The sequence below is a fragment of the Haemaphysalis longicornis genome, unplaced genomic scaffold, assembly GCF_048455015.1.
Source record: "Haemaphysalis longicornis isolate Haplotype H1 unplaced genomic scaffold, Haemaphysalis longicornis Haplotype H1 scaffold_7, whole genome shotgun sequence".
Taxonomy (NCBI): domain Eukaryota; kingdom Metazoa; phylum Arthropoda; class Arachnida; order Ixodida; family Ixodidae; genus Haemaphysalis; species Haemaphysalis longicornis.
This window is the reverse complement of record NW_027526422.1, coordinates 142,722,619-142,740,206: the sequence shown is the minus strand read 5'-3', so window position 1 is coordinate 142,740,206 and position 17,588 is coordinate 142,722,619.

Here is a 17,588-nt window from a genome sequence, read left to right as displayed (position 1 = left end):
GAAGGAGAACGTAATGCTTGGAAGAGTTCGGGTGATGCAGTTGTCTCTGGTTGACGAGGTAGTGGTAGTGCAGTACAGCTGGTCAAAGTCGTCAAGCTATCTATTTCTAGAAATATGCATATTACAATGAGCAGCACTTAACCGCTGAACACGATGGTTCTCCGAGAGCTGCTCATCGATAACATACATATGACAGAGCGCAGAAAAACTACGGGGGTAGAGCTTTTCCCGGTGGAGCAACACCAGAAGCCTACCAGAATTACAAAAAAGTAAACGGGGGAGATAAGTCAGCTTCAACAATAAACTTTCCGAAACACAATTTAAGCATTCAACTAAGAACACGTCGACGTGTGGCCCCGCGGATGGATGTTGGTTAACATGTTTATCAAATTTATCGCTGCAACTAACAAACTAGTGAGCTACTTCCACAAATTAGTCAACAGCTATGCGGGAAGCTTGACAATGCTTTGGGTATGCCAGCAGAGAGCAGAGGGATTCGAAAGGGACAGCGAAAGCCGCGCTACGGGCCATGGGACTCATTGCCGGGCTGCTCGTGACTCGCAAGGCAGGCGAAGCGGGCGAACGCTCGATGGCGGGCGAACAATTCTTATTTTAGTTGGCACGCGGTGTGCGAACTAAAAAGAAAAGTTGTTCCCACGCGGCTTGCGAAATAAAAATAAAAATTGTTCCCACGTGATGTGCGAATACGGAAACCCATCTCGGAGCAGCTAAGGCCCCTAAGCAGCGCGCCTGTAGCGCCACCTTGAAGCTAGCGCGGTAAGGCGCAGGGTAAACCCACGGCCCACGGCCGGACTGGAGGAGCGTCGAGCGGATACTTTCGTACGGCCTGCCTTAGATCGGGCTGCGCTTCGGGTATAGTTCCCACCTTTCACCGCTGTTAGTTCGTGGCGCTGCGGCCCAACCCCCACAACTTGAGCTACAGTACGGGTGTGGTACAGCAGCTGCATGCGCGCATTTGCCGCTCCACTAGCCGCGTCGTGGCTACTGGTATTACCTGTCTATGCTAATTTACATGGGCGTCCATAAAATAGGCGATTCCATATCCCCTTCTGAATTTTCTGCCTAATGGGGTCTAACAGCGTAACATTATCTCCGGAAGCGCCGAGTCATAAACATTTGAAAGCAACATTTTAACGCGGGCCACATGAAGAAAAACATACAAATCGAATGTTAGAAAATAACACCTGCGGCACTTCAAGCATTCATTTTAGCAAACTTCAGCACGAAGTTAAAAAAGGCGTTACTACGCAAAGACGAAGCTCGCTGAAGGATTTAGTTTAGGTTCAGAGTACCTTAGGACCGCACAATGTCCGTCCGCGTCGTGCGCATAGCATTTGCAGTTGCAAAAAAAAAAAAAAAAAAAAAACCCAGGCACCCGCTGGATTGTAGCCTGGGTCTGGGAGACAAGACAGAGTTACTGGCAGTCGTCTTACCCATTGGGTTACGACCGTGAGTTGGTATCCGAGAGTCAAACGGCTTACTCCCTCAACTGTAATGGGACAGAGTACCTTAGGACCTTCCAATGTCCGTCCGCGTCCATCCGTGCGCTTACCATAATCAAGCGAAAATCAAGCGAAATTTAATGTAAGTCGTGAGTTGAAGTTTCATTTCGGGGATAATCAAGGTGCAACTGACGACTCAAATCGAATGATGGCCGGGATGCAAATCAGATGTCGCTCGGGGCGCAAATTGGATGTCACTTCGAGTCCCCGTATTCCACACCCCTCGCCATCATCCACTGAGTGGAGATGCTGCCATATTTTTTTTTGCTTTGTAGTCGAGGTTCCAGACTTCATTTTGTCACAGTCTGACAAATTTTCTGGATGGTTTGTGCGAATAATTGGAGGGCTCCTCTTGTGAGTCGGTGATTTTATTTCTGTGGTTGAAGAGAAGCACTCTCGTGAATTTTTAGATAATTAAAGCTGCGGATCGTTTCTCATGGCTGACGTCAACACACTCTGAACAGTTTAAGCGCGAGAACGCGGGGCCGATTCCTGGCCGCGGTGACGCTTTTTTGGTGAAAGGGAAAAGCGAAAACGCCCTGTGTGTTGGAGATTTAGACACACGTCAAAGATCCCCAGTGGTCAAAATTATTCCTCAGCCCTCCACTACGGCGCTCTTCATCGCCTGTGTAGCATCGGCGCGTTAAACATCACAATCAATCAATCAATCAATCAATCAATCAATCAATCAATCAATCAATCAATCAATCAATCAATCAATCAATCAATCAATCAATCAATCAATCAATCAATCAATCAATCAGTCAATCTATTTAAAACTGATTGATTGATTGTGGGGGTTTAACTCGCCGACGCAACGCAGGCGATGAGGCGCGCCGTAGTGGAGGGCTCCGGATTAATTTTGACCACCTGGGGATCTTTAACGTGCCCCGAAATCTCGTACACACGGGCGTTTTTTCTTTTCGCCTCCATCAGAAAAGCGGCCGCCGCGGCCGGGAATCGAACCCGCGACCTCTATTTAAAACTGACTGCCCCCTGTGTGGCGACCGCCCCACGGGGTATTCATGTTATTCCCTTTTAACACGAGCGACTAAACCACGAAAGCACTTCCCAGTAGGTAAAGACCTCACACACCTCAACGAGGTTAAGAACTGAAGTGAAAAACGTTTACTGAAGCACGAGCCTACCTCTAAGCAGCTCCTGGAAACAACGCCTTGTCTTGGCTATTCCAAAGTTGAACGGCTTCGTTTAAAATATTTAGGCACGTTATATCGTATCAACGACTACAATATCAATGTTTATTTTTTCTTCCGGATGACGTCTTCGTTTGCACGCGCACAGGGCCCGACCAGTGACGCGAATGAATCGCCGTCGAGCTCAGATGCGGTTATCGCTTAGATGAAAACGTTTATGCTGCTCACGCTCCGGTCGGGCTGCGCGGACGGCCATGAGCGGAGCGGGCTGTGTAAACGGTTAGCTAACACTCTCTAATCATGCAACTGAAGCGCACAAAAAGTAAAATGACATGGTGAGATACAGCGGCAAATGTATTCCTGGGTAGCGGTTATAATACCCGGCATATCCAAAGGACGTGCGGCAAGCGTGACTGCCTCGCTAGGCCAAAGGCGATGCGTCGACTAAGGGTCTATTCGTTTCACCTGCACCAGGTGCACCAGTTCAGGCGGTGCAGCACTTCGCCGTTCGTTTCAGTGGTGCAGCTAACAGCACCTGAACCGCGCCGCTCGATTCACCGGTGGTGCCTGCGGGTGCAGGACGAGTTCACGGCTTTGCCTGCACTCCTCGCCGAGGAGGTGCAGAATAAGACGAAAAAAGTGCACTGTGGGTTCCGCCGATGGCGGAGCCCACTTTGCACCGCTGTGAACTGGTTCAAGAGGTGCAGGCTGAATCGTATAGACCCTAAAAAAGCAAGAGAACACGTCTGGCAATTGGAAAACGATGCTTTCGCGTTTACTAGAACACAGGGCGTTCTTAGCGACTACGTAATCTTTGTTTAGCCCACAGATAGTGTATGCGTTAGACTGATCGCACCTTCAGAAAGTGTCCCATAGTTACCTAAATTTTCTTACACGTAGGGAGTAACACCAAGGGACATGGATATTGTGAGGCAAGTTAAAAAGAACATAAAATATTTAACAAGCTACCTGGATAAGAGGACAAACTAGAATAGAGGATATCATAGTTCAAATAAAGAAAATCGACTTTGTAATCAAATTTGGCGCCCTTGGAAGACCGCCTCATAGTCTCTACAATGGCAGAAAGAGGGCGCTAGGAGTCCGCTAGAAGTAGGAGTTCCTGTATAAACATCCCCCTCGCGAGGGGCACGATCAAATGCAGAGCGTTTCCGGGGGCGCAGGACGTTAAGTAGTTTGCGTTACGTTAATGTTGTTGCACTTGTGGCAACTGCTGACGAGAGAGCGCTCGTCAGCAGTAATTTGAATGAGTCAGCGATATAAGGCGCGGTAGTAGCGTCTCATTCTGTGTCGGCTTTGTGGCGCAGTCGGTAAAGCAACATGTACATTGCGTTCCGCCCGCAGGGTCCAAGGATCGAAACCTGGCGCCGGATAGTATTTTCTTTTTTTTTGTATAGTAGGGACAACGACGGTGCGGACTACGGACGCCAACGCGGGTGACATCGTGAGTTACTGAAATGCTCTGCATTTAAAAGAGGGTTGGGAGGATAGATGTTGGCCCGGAGCGCCCTCACTCTTTCAAGAATGCGCTGTATTGTTCCCTTCTTGGGTGCGCAGGGCATGTGAAAGTGTGCGCGCTCAGTCCCGCCGTGGTAAACCGTGGAGTTTTGTGTCACGTGACCCGCCCTCCCAGCCAGATCGCGCCACGCTCTCACTTCGAAGTCAGAGCGGTCGGGAGGGGTGTAGCCCAAAACAAGCCATTCCAGTTTGAACCCGCACCGCTTAAACCCATGCCCGAAACGCCCTTCCCGTTTCGCCCGTCCCGCGTGCGCCCGTTCGCAAGACGACCTTCCGTTTGACCCCTTTCTGTTTCAACCCGTCCCCAAAATAACCTTCCCATTTCAACCTGCTCCCAAAGCGCCCACCTCAAACAGTTCAGATAAGTTTTTGAGCTCGCAGTGCGCTTTTTGGCCTCCACAGTGTGCTGGGCAAGGTAGTGTAGGTTACTGACTAATGACTACAACACATTTTACTCATTTCTTGCCTAAACATTTAGCGCGGGGCAAATTCTATTTTACCTTGACTCTAACTCTACTCGGTAGATGGCGCCACGGAGACGTATTTTTAAAGCTCTACAGATTATGGCTAGAATTATTGTGAACGCTTTCACCAAAAAGTGGAATATTCAAGCTATTTTAAACGAAAGCAAATACATATGAGAAACCAAATACATATGAGCAACAACGTCAATTTTGTTGCAACATTGGCCAGTATCGTGTTTTTCTACAAATGCCTTTACCTGATCAGACGGTACTCCTTAGAACTATCTACTACGTCGTCGTTTTCCTCTATTTTTGAAACTAATACAAACAATAAATGTGCCCTTTACATTGCACTTCGTGCAGACCATTCTACCAAACATAACCCAACGTACCTTAGGGTGTTCCTTACAGCTTTTATGCACATTCCTTTCCGCCAATAAAGTGAATTTTTGAGTAGAAAAGATTGTGAACATGCGAGGAGCTTAGCTGAACTGGTAGAAACCGACACTTGGTATAAACCGGCAACGAACCTTAGCGAAATAAACAGAGAGCAGTACAAGTCAAAGTATCTCTAGGCAGAGTGTGCTAGCATCAAAAACATGTAAGAGAGTTCTTCGGGAAACGAATTGAATGAAATAACCAAAGGTGGAATATCTGTCTAAGAAATAAAGTAATAAAAAATTAGCGCCAATTCACGGTGTGAATGTGGTTGAAAAGCAAAGCTGTAAATGGCACCCAGAACAATTACCCATGCGACGTCACTTAAATTCACTCACGTCGCTCTACGAATAGTGAAACAAGAGAGAAGGGAAATGCACTTAACTACACCCTCCATTACTTGAAAGAGATTTTCTTGGTAAGGTAAATTAAAGCAAGCTGCGTGAACGGTGGTTGGTTGAGTTATATTGGTGTAGCACATCAGTGGAAACTCATTTTTTAATAAATATTACCTCAAACCATGTGTTAGACGGTCTCACTTTTCCATCTCTGCCGTCGCGGACGAAGGTGAATAGATCGGCGGCAGAGACGACGAAGGAGGAGCTAGAAGAGGAGGAGTAGAGGAGCAGAAGAAGGAAATACTTCTATTCAGGGTTCTGAACGCCAAGAGTGCGGCCCATGGGAGTGTTCCGTCTTCATTGTAGCCCATATTCAGTCCAAGCCGCCTGTGCTCCTCCCGCCAGCTGAAGCTGGGTAGGCAGAGAGGGGCTGCACAGCAGCATCTCCCATTGCTCTTGTTCGGTAGTTGACGGAAAGAGAGGAGGGTGCTCAGGGTTAAAGTCGCACACCCCGATTATGTGGCCGAGTCTTCCTACTTCTGAGCAAAATTTGCAATCAGCGTCGTAGCGATTCGGGTGCATTAAGTGAAGACGCGCCGGGTGTGGGAAGGCGCCGGATTTTATGAGCCGTAGGGTAAATTGTTGTTCTATGGAGAGGTCAGGGTAAGGCGAAGATAGGCTTTGTCTCAGAAGGCGGTAATGCTGGGTCATGTCCTTGAACGAGACAAGCGGTTGACTGTCCTCGTGCAGCTCCATAGGACGGGGGTAAAAGTGCAGGCTTGGTGGGCCTATTCGTTGCCCTCCATGGAAGCGTGAGCGGGTGTCCAGATGAGCTGAATGGAACCATTTGGGGAGTGGTTTTTTAGCGTACGCAGTGTAGGTCGGGACACCAAACCCGGCTGGTAATTCAGGTATGCTTGTTGGGAATCGGTGACCACCTTACGAACGGTTGAGTGAGAGCCAAGGCGATGGCTGCCTCTTCTGCTGCCGGTATGGCTTCGGTCTTGACTAAGGCAAAAGCAACTAGGTTGGTTCTGGAGGTAGCCACGATGATGCCGTACTGCTGACCTCGATGTTAGGAGGTATATTTGAGATAACGGCATGACCCCATCTAAGGTGTTGTGGAGCGCTCGAGCCCGTGCTTGTCGGCGACCCTCGTCGTGTGAGGGGTTCATATTTCTAAGGAAAGGGAGAATCTTTAGTTTTTGTCGCCAAAACTCCAAGAGTACATCAAGCGGAGTGACATTCTGTGCTGCCCAGCCAATCTTGTGGAAGATGCGGCGACCCGCCGCAGTTCTGCTCATTCAGAGCTTCTGGATGGAAAGATGGCTTTCTATCAGCTCTTCCACCGTGTTGTAGAGCCCCGAGCTAAGCAGCCTCTTTGTGGGCGCAATCATGGGAAGACCAATGGCTTGCTCAACCGCCTTTCTTAGGAGTATATAAAGCATCTTTATGTTGCCTTGTTGAGAAGAAGACGGGGGGGGGGGGTGACGTAAGCAATTCTCGACAGGACAAAAGCAGAACTGACCAAAAGGTACCGAATTCCGTGAGGCTTCATTTCTTTGTGGCAACTCCCCTTGTCATGTGTATGATTTTATTGATGCTATGTTTGAGGCGCTGCAAGGATACTTCACACTTGGTGTTGGCCTGAAGGTGTAAGCCAAGAATCTTGATGCTGGGGCTTGGAGTGGTGGCCTGGCCATCAAGGAGCATTTGAATGTGTTCCTTGAGGTGTCGTTTGGCGTGAGGGCGGACGAGAAGGAGCTGAGATTTTTTACGTGAACTCTGGAAGCCACAGGCTTTAGCACATTGGTGTGCTAAAACAGAGATGCCATGGGTTGGTGTGAGCTTCCTTTAATCGCTATGGTTTGGCATTCAGCGAGAATGCAGGGGTTAAACCAGTAAATGTGCTTGGTGAGTGCACCACTTGTCTTTCCCGTCTCCGAATGGGCTCGTAGCTAAATCAGTAAGACAACGGGCTCTGGCTTTGTTACTCTATCAGTTCCAGGTTCATTTCCTGGCTGTGTCTGTACATTCTTTTATTTTTTGCGGGAGTTTTCTGTTGACACCAACGGTCGCGAAAGAACCCTTGGTGGGTGGAGGTAAAAAGCTTTTCTATAAAACATCCACTTTTCTCAGCATCATTTAGGCGATCCTCGGTGTGCCTTAAGTTGAAGACTGTCGCAAATGCCCCGGTTATTTTCCTGACATTTTCTGAAAAAATACATTTTTAAGTCAGGATATCTATGTTGTACAAATATAGGTCCACGTATAGGGAACGGGAAGCTGGACGGGTGGCGCCACATCTCGACGCTCCCCTCATCAGTGGAATAAGCCAGTGCATTGGACTACGCAGCCTTCCCTTGTTTATGCCGTGTTTGCTTCTGTGCTTTGGATGTTTTGGTGGTGTTTTGAGCAGATACGTGCGGTGAAATGAAGTCTTGACAGATGTTTAGGGTTTTTAGATGCAGTAAAGGCTACGTAAACTTGTCAGACGCTTCCAAGTTGGGCATGGGCTAGAATGACATCAGCGTTTTTTGTTGCGATCTACGCTTGGCCCCACCTGATGTGAGTTCGAATAAAACTACTACTGTTAGCATTCTTGTCTTCTTAAATGCACTGACGTCTACGTAAACTCATTCGACGGTTGTAATGTTTGGAACAAGCCACATTGACATGAGCACTTTTTGCAACGCGCTGCGCGTGGCTCAGTGCTGTCTCAGTAGGAGTAAAGCTATTACTATTAGCATGATTTTTCTACCACTTTAATTTATCTTCACTGGTTTGAATAACTACGGTTTGTACGCCAACCTTAGCGGTGGAATACTTCGATACGTGTGCTTTGAAGAGAAACGCACTAACATAGGAAATCGATTACCGTGTGGCCGTGTTCTTAAGTTACAGATTGGGAACCTGAGAGCTGAAGCGGAACTCCCACTTTTGTAGTAATAATTTTTTCAAGAGCCAAAGTTATTGAACCACCCAACAGCTCAAGCTACAAACCACCCCCCTCTCCTTCCCATTTTACCACCTGCGTGGAATAAAGGCTGGCACCGATATTTAGAAATGTGGCTATGTTAACTTCAGCTTCTGTTTTTTATCATTTGCTGAAGTATTCTTGGCCGAGTATCCAAAAAAAATGTGGAATGCCATGTGAAGAAACAAAAAACGAGCGACTACCCTCAAATAGGGGTGCATCAGCCCGACTCCTCCAGCACAGACGCATTTCCGACACGCTGGAAGCAGTTACAATTTGAATAGATGTCAAGGAAGTGAAAAATTAAACAGCGAAATTGTCCAACCCTCCGTCTAACGACTACGATGGTTGAACGCGAAGCTTTCTTCGTGCAAAATAGAATGGCAAAAGTTCAAAGTCAAAGACGCTACGATCAAAAGACCTAACTGCGCGCTGGTCATAAACAAAGCTCAACGTCACAGTTAAAATCCAGGAGCAACCGAGGAAAACGCATTCGATGAAGCGTTGCGATAAACCATCATCGTCGTTAGATTTAGGAGTGCATGATTTTTCAATCGTAGGTGGCAGCCCATTCAAAACCTCGACCTCAGAATTCAGTTGTGACACTGACCGCAGGTTTTTAGATGCGGCGCATCTCTTGCTCTGAGGCATGTCCCTCCTGCGTCGTCGGCGGCGGCGGCGGCGTCCGTCCGCAGCCCTTCTCCGTTCGCCTCTCCCACAGCTGTGTGCAACACTCTCACTCCGGCGCATTAGCATAACGACAGCTGGCGCGCTTGGTTGGCGCGCGCTTCGCTTCGTTAACGCTGCGTTAACAGCTGCTCTGGTGCGCATGTGCGTGCATGTGCGACTCTCCTCTTAGGTCTCCTCACCTTCAACCCAATGGAAACGCCAACTGAACCCCAAACTGAACTGCCAACTGCGAACTGCCAACTGCCAAACGCCAACTGAACTGAGCGCGCATCACACCAGGGTTCCCTCGCGGGGAGATGGAGGCAATTTTTTGGCCCCCTCCTATGTCTGGTCCTTCCGTCACGCTGGTATTGTTTTTTGAAAAATAATAAACGAACTATCCAACAACCATTCCAAGTCATATAAAACAATGATTTTCGACGACAAGCAGCAATGCTCTACTATTTGCTGTATTTATTGTATTTGTATTGTATTGTATTGTATTGTATTATTGTATTGTATTGCTGTATTTAATGCTGTATTTATTGAGTAAACGACTCCCGGTGGCTGTAGAAAACGTATTTCTGTGAAATTAAACACATTTCTACATTTGTGAATGAATTTCCGGAGCGTCGTCTATAACTAATTCTGTTTCAAGGTAAATCTTAAAGCCCCCCCACCCCCTACTTTGTTTTTTAATTGTGCGTGACGCCATTACGTCACCAACTGCCAAATGCCAGCGGCGCAGCGTTCTTGAATCGGCTGCACACACCACCTTTGTAGGAACATTAGCTGCAATATATTCCGCGATACGCCAAACTGCACGCAGGCATAAAGAATTGGCAGGAAGCAATGGACTTGCGCTTTCATCTTGACTTTCAGCTTGACGCATTGAGCGTCGTCTACTATTTGTAATGACTAGTATCGGCGTAAATCATACACACGGCATGCTTCCATAAGGTCGCCTGTAGTTTCAAGATTTACCGATCTGCAAAAAGTTCTTGTGCTTATCTACACTTTGGAAGCCACACCGCAGCAGACCGCCAGAAAGCCATGCAAAACTACGCAGCGCTGATCGTCACCGGCATTCCACTGACGAGTGGTTCCCCACGGGTGGCGCTCTTCGCTGTAGCGACGATTGGGCCACACAACAGAAGCCCGGTCCCTATTGAACAAATATAAATTCAGTGTATTCCCTCTATGCTTATTTTAGGTTAAAAAGACCAAACTTTTGGGGCTCAAGTTTGGAGTCTGGCGGTCTCGGGCTGATGTTAAAAACAATGCATGGGCTCGGGTGTATTTTATAAAATGCTGTAGGGCTCGTACTTATATTTTCGATCTGTGCCGTGCCCAGGGCTGGGCCCGGACCGTGTCTCTACCGGGCGGAGCCGGGCCATGCCCTAGAAATTCTGGTTCCGGCAGTGCTCTAGTCTCTATCATCCAATGCTTTCTGATTGATTGATTGATTGTGAGGTTTAACGTGCCGACGCAACTCAGGCGATGAGGCGCGCCGTAGTGGAGGGCTCTGGATTAATTTTGACCACCGGGGGATCTTTATCGTGCGCCGAAATCTCGTACACACGGGCGTTTTTGCTTTTCGCCTCCATCAGAAAAGCGGTCGCCGCGGCCGGGAATCGAACCCGCGACCTTGTGCTCAGCAGCGCAATGCCTTAGCCACTGAGCCACCGCGGCGGGTCCAATGCTTTCTGCCTTCTCCCACTCGACGCGTGAATTACGCGGGTGTTTGAAGCCTGCGTTCGCTCAATTTGCTTTTTGTAGCGTGGGCTACTCTGACCCAGGTTGAGCAGTTTCGCGTGGCTCCTGGAGAGCCGTGCTGCGCATGCGCGCGGAGCAGTGACGTCTCATGGCGCACAGCTGGCGCGCCGGAGCCGCCGCCACCGCCACCGCGACTGGACTGGATTGGATTGGATTTGAAGTGGATTGAATTGGAAACCTGTTTAGCAGCAGTAAGCATGATAATCAGCTAATCCTAGACAACCAGGAAACCTAAATATAACCAGCTGAACAAGCTATTGTCAATCACTATTACTAACAGACCAGAATACCCAGCTGCGGATCGCGAATCTGTGAAGATATCTGGACCCGATGGGTCTTCCATTGCTATAGCAATGACGATTTGCTCAGTCACCGTTGCCGATACATTTGTAACTCAGGTAGAACATAGGAGGTTGCCACTATGGTCGACCGAGGCCACTGCGAAGCAGTCGGAGCGCTCGTACTAGACAGCATCGACAAAGGTCGCGAGTTCCGGACTCTCTGCAACCGAGGTCAATAAAGAGCAAGCCCGAGCTAAGCGGCGCCCTACATTGTATTGCGGATGGACATTTTCTTGGAAGTGGATGTACTGTAAACGTACATCGGATCAAGGGCGATAAAGCCACGTTACCCTCGTTAGGCGCCTTAAGACCGTAGCCAATCGATACTTGGATGCGCCTACCAGCCGGCGAGGACGCTAGACGCGCCACCTGAGCCGTCTTCTGGCCTAGATCACCTCCGAGAGGGAATTATGTACGCCTAATTGCACGAGCTTCTCGGTGCTTGTGTTGAGAGGCAAGCCTAGAACTCGCTGTATATTTTTCCGCATAAGTGCATCAGTTTTGGCCTCCGCCGTTTTGGACCAGTGCAGAGCCGAAGCGACCTAATTAATGTGGCTCATAAGAAACGCATGGTAGAGCCGAAGGGGATTTCTCTCGCTCAACCTTCTCCTGCCGTTATGGACCCTGAGTATGAGCCTAAGCATGTTATCTTTTCTTGGAGGTTCTGCGGGCTATAGTCTTAGGATTGCGCCCCTTTGACTCCAGTAGAAGTCCGAGGATCCTGATGGTGTCTACCCTGGGGATTCTCGCCCGATCCCGTGTGTATATAGCTATGGGAATCTGCTCCAAAGGAGTGAGGTTACTCATCCCCTGTTGTTGTTGTTGTTTGTAGGGGTTTAACGCACCGACGCAACGCAGGCGATGAGGCGCGCCGTAGTGGAGGGCTCCGGATTAATTTTGACAACCGGGGGATCTTTAACGTGCGCCGAAATCTCGTGCACACGGGCGTTTTTGCTTTTCGCCTCCATCAGAAAAGCGGCCGCCGCGGCCGGGAATTGAGCCCGCGACCTCGTGCTCAGCAGCGCAACGCCTTAGCCATTGAGCCACCGCGGCGGGTCTCATCCTCTGTCGAGTGGGTCTGTAGAGTACTAACTCGAACTTGGCTGTTGACAGGCTCAGTCGCGAATCGACTAGAACGTTTTCCGTTATGTCTAATGCCTGTTGAAGCGCCTGCTCTACCTCAGCGTGGGACCCTCTCCAGCACCACACGGTGATCTCGTCCGCGTAAAGAGCATGGTTGGTCTCGCGCACCGTGGTCAGTTGCTCTGAAAGGCCCTTCATGGTAACATTTAAGAGAAGTGGAGAGGTGACTGCATCCTGTGGGCTGCCTGTCGCTCTCAAGAGAAATTTCGCATATTTAATTTGACCGATTGGGATGGTAGCCTTGCAATCACTGAGAAAGGAGCTAACATATGAGTAGAAAAGTTGTCCTAGGCCCACATCCGATATCGCCTCAAGCACAAATTTGTGCGAGATATTATCAAAAGCTTTAGCCATGTCAAGCGCGAGTATGCCTCTGGTATCCCTGGTGTAGTTGTCAATGATTTGTTTTTTGAAAAGGAGCCTGAAGTCCTGTGTGGATAGTGCAGGGCGAAATCCTACCATATTGTTGGGAAACAGCTCTTGGCCTTCTATGTATCGGGACACCAGAGTGTGAAACGCATGTTCAGCTACCTTGCACACACAGGAGGTAAGGGAAATGGGTGGCATGTTTTCCGGCGTTAGAGGTTTGCCTGTCTTTGGGATGAGCAGCAGCTTTCTTTGGGATGAGGAATCTGGAACAAGCCCGATCTCAAAGATTTTGTTGACTTCCTCAGTTAACTTTGCAATACATTTTCCGTCCAAGTTACCAAAGAGCTTATTTGAGAGTCCATCCGGGCCCTGTGCAGAGCGCCCGTTGATCTCGAGTAGGACGTCTCAAATTTCGGGTTCAATGAAAACAGCGGAACACTCGTTTTCCGACGCATCGCTCAGGAACGTTTCATCCCCGTAGGCAAAAACGCGTACTAAGAGATAACTTGATAAGATTCTTTGTTGGGCGTGTTGGTTCATGGCTTCAAAAAATTAAAACGAGCGCAAAGGACGAGGACACAGAAACACAGTAGGCGGGGCGAGCGCTCACTACCAACAATTTTATTTCGAACAGTCGTCTGCATATAAACGTCAACACCACAGAGGCGCACCTGGGCACAGACCACCTGAAGGGCAAGCCACATGCGCGCCACCGATTGCGAAATAAAAGGTGGAACTCGCCCTCCCGCAAACAGACCGACGTCGTACTGACACAATCTGTGCCCTTGTTTTTGATAAAGTAGGCCTCCAAAAGTTCGCGCGCCACCGTGTCTATGCTGCGTCCCAGCGCCCTCGACTCACGGAACAACGGCACGCATTTGCACTTTGCGCAGTGCGCAGGAAGATTCGCACTGCTATCACTTCTGAGTGATAGTCCATGTTCACGGGCCCGGTCGTTGACACACCGGCCGGTTTGACCTATGTAGGACTTGCCGCAGTCTAGTTGTAACTCATGAACAACAGACACTGCAGAGTCCACACAGCGCCTGGCGTGCTTCTTACCGCAAGATGCCCCTTTTCTTGCATCCCCAGGGATGCGGGCACACGACGTTGACAGCTTTCGCGGCGCAGAAAAAAACGACAGGGACATTGTGCCTGCTCGCCACCTTCTTAAGGATATGTGTCACCTTGTGGATATATGGTATCACCTCGGGCCTGTCGGTGCTGTTTTGCCGTTCTTTTTCTTTTTCCCTCACACTGCGTTTTAGTTTCTGCAGCAGGGATTCCGTAGTCGCCACCGGATTGAGAGGTTGCAGTTGTCAGGGTATCCTAATACCATTTTGGTTGCGACTGCGGAATCCCTGCTGCAGAAACTAAAAGTCAGGGTGAGAGAAAAAGAAAAAGAACGACAAAACAGCACCGACAGGCCCGAGGTGATACAATATATCCACAAGGTGACACATATCCTTAAGAAGGTGGCGAGCAGGCACAATGTCCCTGTCGTTTTTCGGCGCCGCGAAAGATGTCAAAGTTGTGTGCGCGCATCCCTGGGGATGCAAGAAAAGGGGCGTCTTGCGGTAAGAAGCACGCCAGGCGCTGTGTGGACTCTGCAGTGTCTGTTGTTCATGAGTTACAACTAGACTGCGGCAAGTCCTACATAGGACAAACCGGCTGGTGTGTCAACGACCGGGCCCGTGAACATGGACTATCACTCACAAGTGATAGCGGTGCGAATCTTCCTGCGCACTGCGCAAAATGCAAATGCGTGCCGTTGTTCCATGAGTTGAGGGCACTGGGACGCAGCATAGACACGGTGGCGCGCGAACTTCTGGAGGCCTACTTTATCAAAAACAAAGGCACAGATTGTGTCAGTACGACGTCGGTGTGTTTGCGGGAGGGCGAGTAACGCCTTTTATATCGCAATCGGTGGCGCGCTGGTGGCTTGCGCTTCAGGTGGTCTGTGCGCAGGTGTGCCTCTGTGGTGTTGACGTTTACATGCAGACGAGGGTTCGAAATAAAATTGTTGGTAGTGAGTGCTCGTCCTGTCTACTGTGTTTCTGTGTCCTCGTCCTTTGCGCTCGTTTTAATTTTTTGAAGCGTATTAAAAAACACCGGGACACTCGTTTTCCAACGCCTCGGGCTAGAGCGCTTCGTGCTTGAAAAGAAATTAGCGCCAATCCACCCTTGAATGTGTTGGAAAAGCGAAGCTGTAAATGGCACCCACAACGATTACCCATGCGACGACACTTAAATTCACTCACGTCGCTCTACAAATAGTGAAACCAGAGAGAAGTGAAATGCACTTAACCACACCCTCTATTACTTCAAATATATATTCTTGGTAAGGTTGAATAATGCAAGAGGCATGAATGGTGGTTGGTTGAGTGGTATTGGTAGAGCACATGAGTGGAAACTCTCGTTTTAAAAAATTAAACCTTAAGACAGGTGTTAGATGATCTCACTTCTCCATCTCGGCCGTCGTGAACCGAGGCGACGAGATCGGCGGCAGAGACGAAGAAGGAGCTAGGAGAGGAGGAGTAGAGGAGCAGAAGAAGGAAATACTTCTATTCAGGTTTCTGAACAGCGCAGACTGCGGCCCATGGGAGTGTTTCCTTCTTCATTGTAGCCCATATTCAGTCCAAGCCGCCTCAGCTCTGCCCACCAGCTGAAGCTTGGTAGGCAGAGAGGGGCTGGACATCAGCATCTCCCATTGCTCTTGTTCGGTAATTGACATAAAGAGAGGAGGGTGCTCAGTGGTAAAGTCGCCCACCCCGATTATGTGGCAGAGTGTACTAACTTCTGAGCAAAATTTGCATTCAGCGTCGTAGCGATTCGGGTGCATTAATTGAAGACGCGCCGGGTGTGGGAAGGCGCCGGATTGAATGAGCGGAAGGGTAAATTGTTGTTCTATGGCAAGGTCAGGGTAAGGCGAACATAGGCTGTGTCTCAGAAAGCAATAATACGGGTATATGTCCGTCAACGAGACAATCGGTTGACTGTCCTCGTGCAGATGACGGGGGTAAAAGTGCAGGCTTGGTGGGCCTATACGTTGCCCTCCCTGGAAGTGTGAGCGGGTGTCCAGATGAGCTGAATGGAACCATTTCGGGAGTGGTGTTTTAGCACACGCAGTGCAGGTCGGTCCACCAAACCCGACTGGTAATTCCGGTAGGCTTGTTGCGAATCGGAGACCACCTTGCGGACACCTAGTTGAGTGAGATCCAATGCGATGGCTGCCTCTTCTGCTGCCGTCATGGCTTCGGTCTTGAGTGGGGCACAAGCAAGGAGGTTAGTTCTGGCGGTAGCCACGATGATGCCGTACTGCTGACCTCGATGTTAGGAGACGTATTTGCGATAACTGCATGATCCCACCTTGGGTGGTGTTGAGTGCTAGTGCCCGTGCTTGTCGGCGACCCTTGTCGTGTGAAGGGTTCATATTTCTAAGCAAAGGGAGCATCTTTAGTTTTTGTCGCCAAACGAACACGAGTGCATCAAGCGGAGTGACGTTCTGTGCTGTCCAGCAAAGCTGGTGAAGGATGCGGCGACCCGCGGCAGTTCTGCTCGTTCGGCGCTTCTGGTTAGAAAGATGGCCCCCTATCAGCTCTTCCACCGAGTTGTGGATCCCCGTGCTAAGCAGCCTCTCTCATTGAGGGGAAGAGCAATGGCCTGCTGAATCGCCTTTCTAATAATTATATAAAGCATCTTTATGTCCTCCTTGCCGAGAAGAAGACAGGGGGTTGACGCAAGGGATTCTCGAGAGGACAAAAGCTTAAACTAATTGAGAGGTATCGGATTCGTTGAGGCCTCGCTTCTTGTTTGTAACTCGCCTGATCATGTGCACGATTTTATTGATGGTATGTTTGAGGTGCCGCAAGGACACGTTACTCTTCATGCTGGCGTGAAAATGGAGGCCGAGGACCTTAATGCTGGGGCTTTGAGTGATGGCCTGGCCATCAAGGAGTATTTGAATGTGTTCCTTGAGGTGTCGTGTGGCGTGAGGGCGGACGAGGAGCTGAGATTTTTTACGTATACACTGGAAGCCCCAGGATTTGGCACATTGGCGTACTAGAAGTGAGATGCCATGGGTTGGTGTGAGCTTCCTTTAATCGCTATGGTGTGGCATTCAGCGAGAATGCAGGGGTTAAACCAGTAAATGTGCTTGGTGAGTGCACCACTTGTCTTCCCCGTCTCCGAATGGGCTCGTAGCTAAATCGGTAAGACAACGGGCTCTGGATTTGTTACTCTATTCGTTCCAGGTTCGATTCTTGGCGGTGTCAGTAAATTCGTCAGTTTGTTCGCGGGAGTTTTCTGTTGACACCAACGGTCGCGAAAGAACCCTTGGGAGGTAGCGGTAAAAAACGTTGCTTTAAACACGGCCTCCGCGATCGGCTGCCGGCGGCGCGCCGCGCCGCCGGCAGGCGATAGCGGAGGCCGTGCTTTAAAACACGAGTCGTCTTCACCAAATCGGTGTACGTCTACGCCCCAATGGATTCATTTATGTGGACAAAAACGCCAAGGCACAACAAATAATATTATACACTGCATGCCTCACCCCTCCCCTAGTTTCACAGGAGTAGATATGGTCCAGGATTTTTTCTTCTTTCACACTTTTCCCTATCATGTTCAAATTTAGTGTGTTGGTTGCTATAAATACTGTATCGTCGTATCTAGCGAATATGAATTTTCTAATTTTTTACAAGGTGCACACCTTACGAAACATCGTATTGTTATTTTAAATATTTCGACACTGTGATGATGATGATAGTTGTATGCTACTGGCGCAAGGCCAACTGGGGCAAAGAGCGCCACAGCAGGGGTTATTATGAAGGATGAAGGTCTAAACACTATAACCATTCAAGAAGG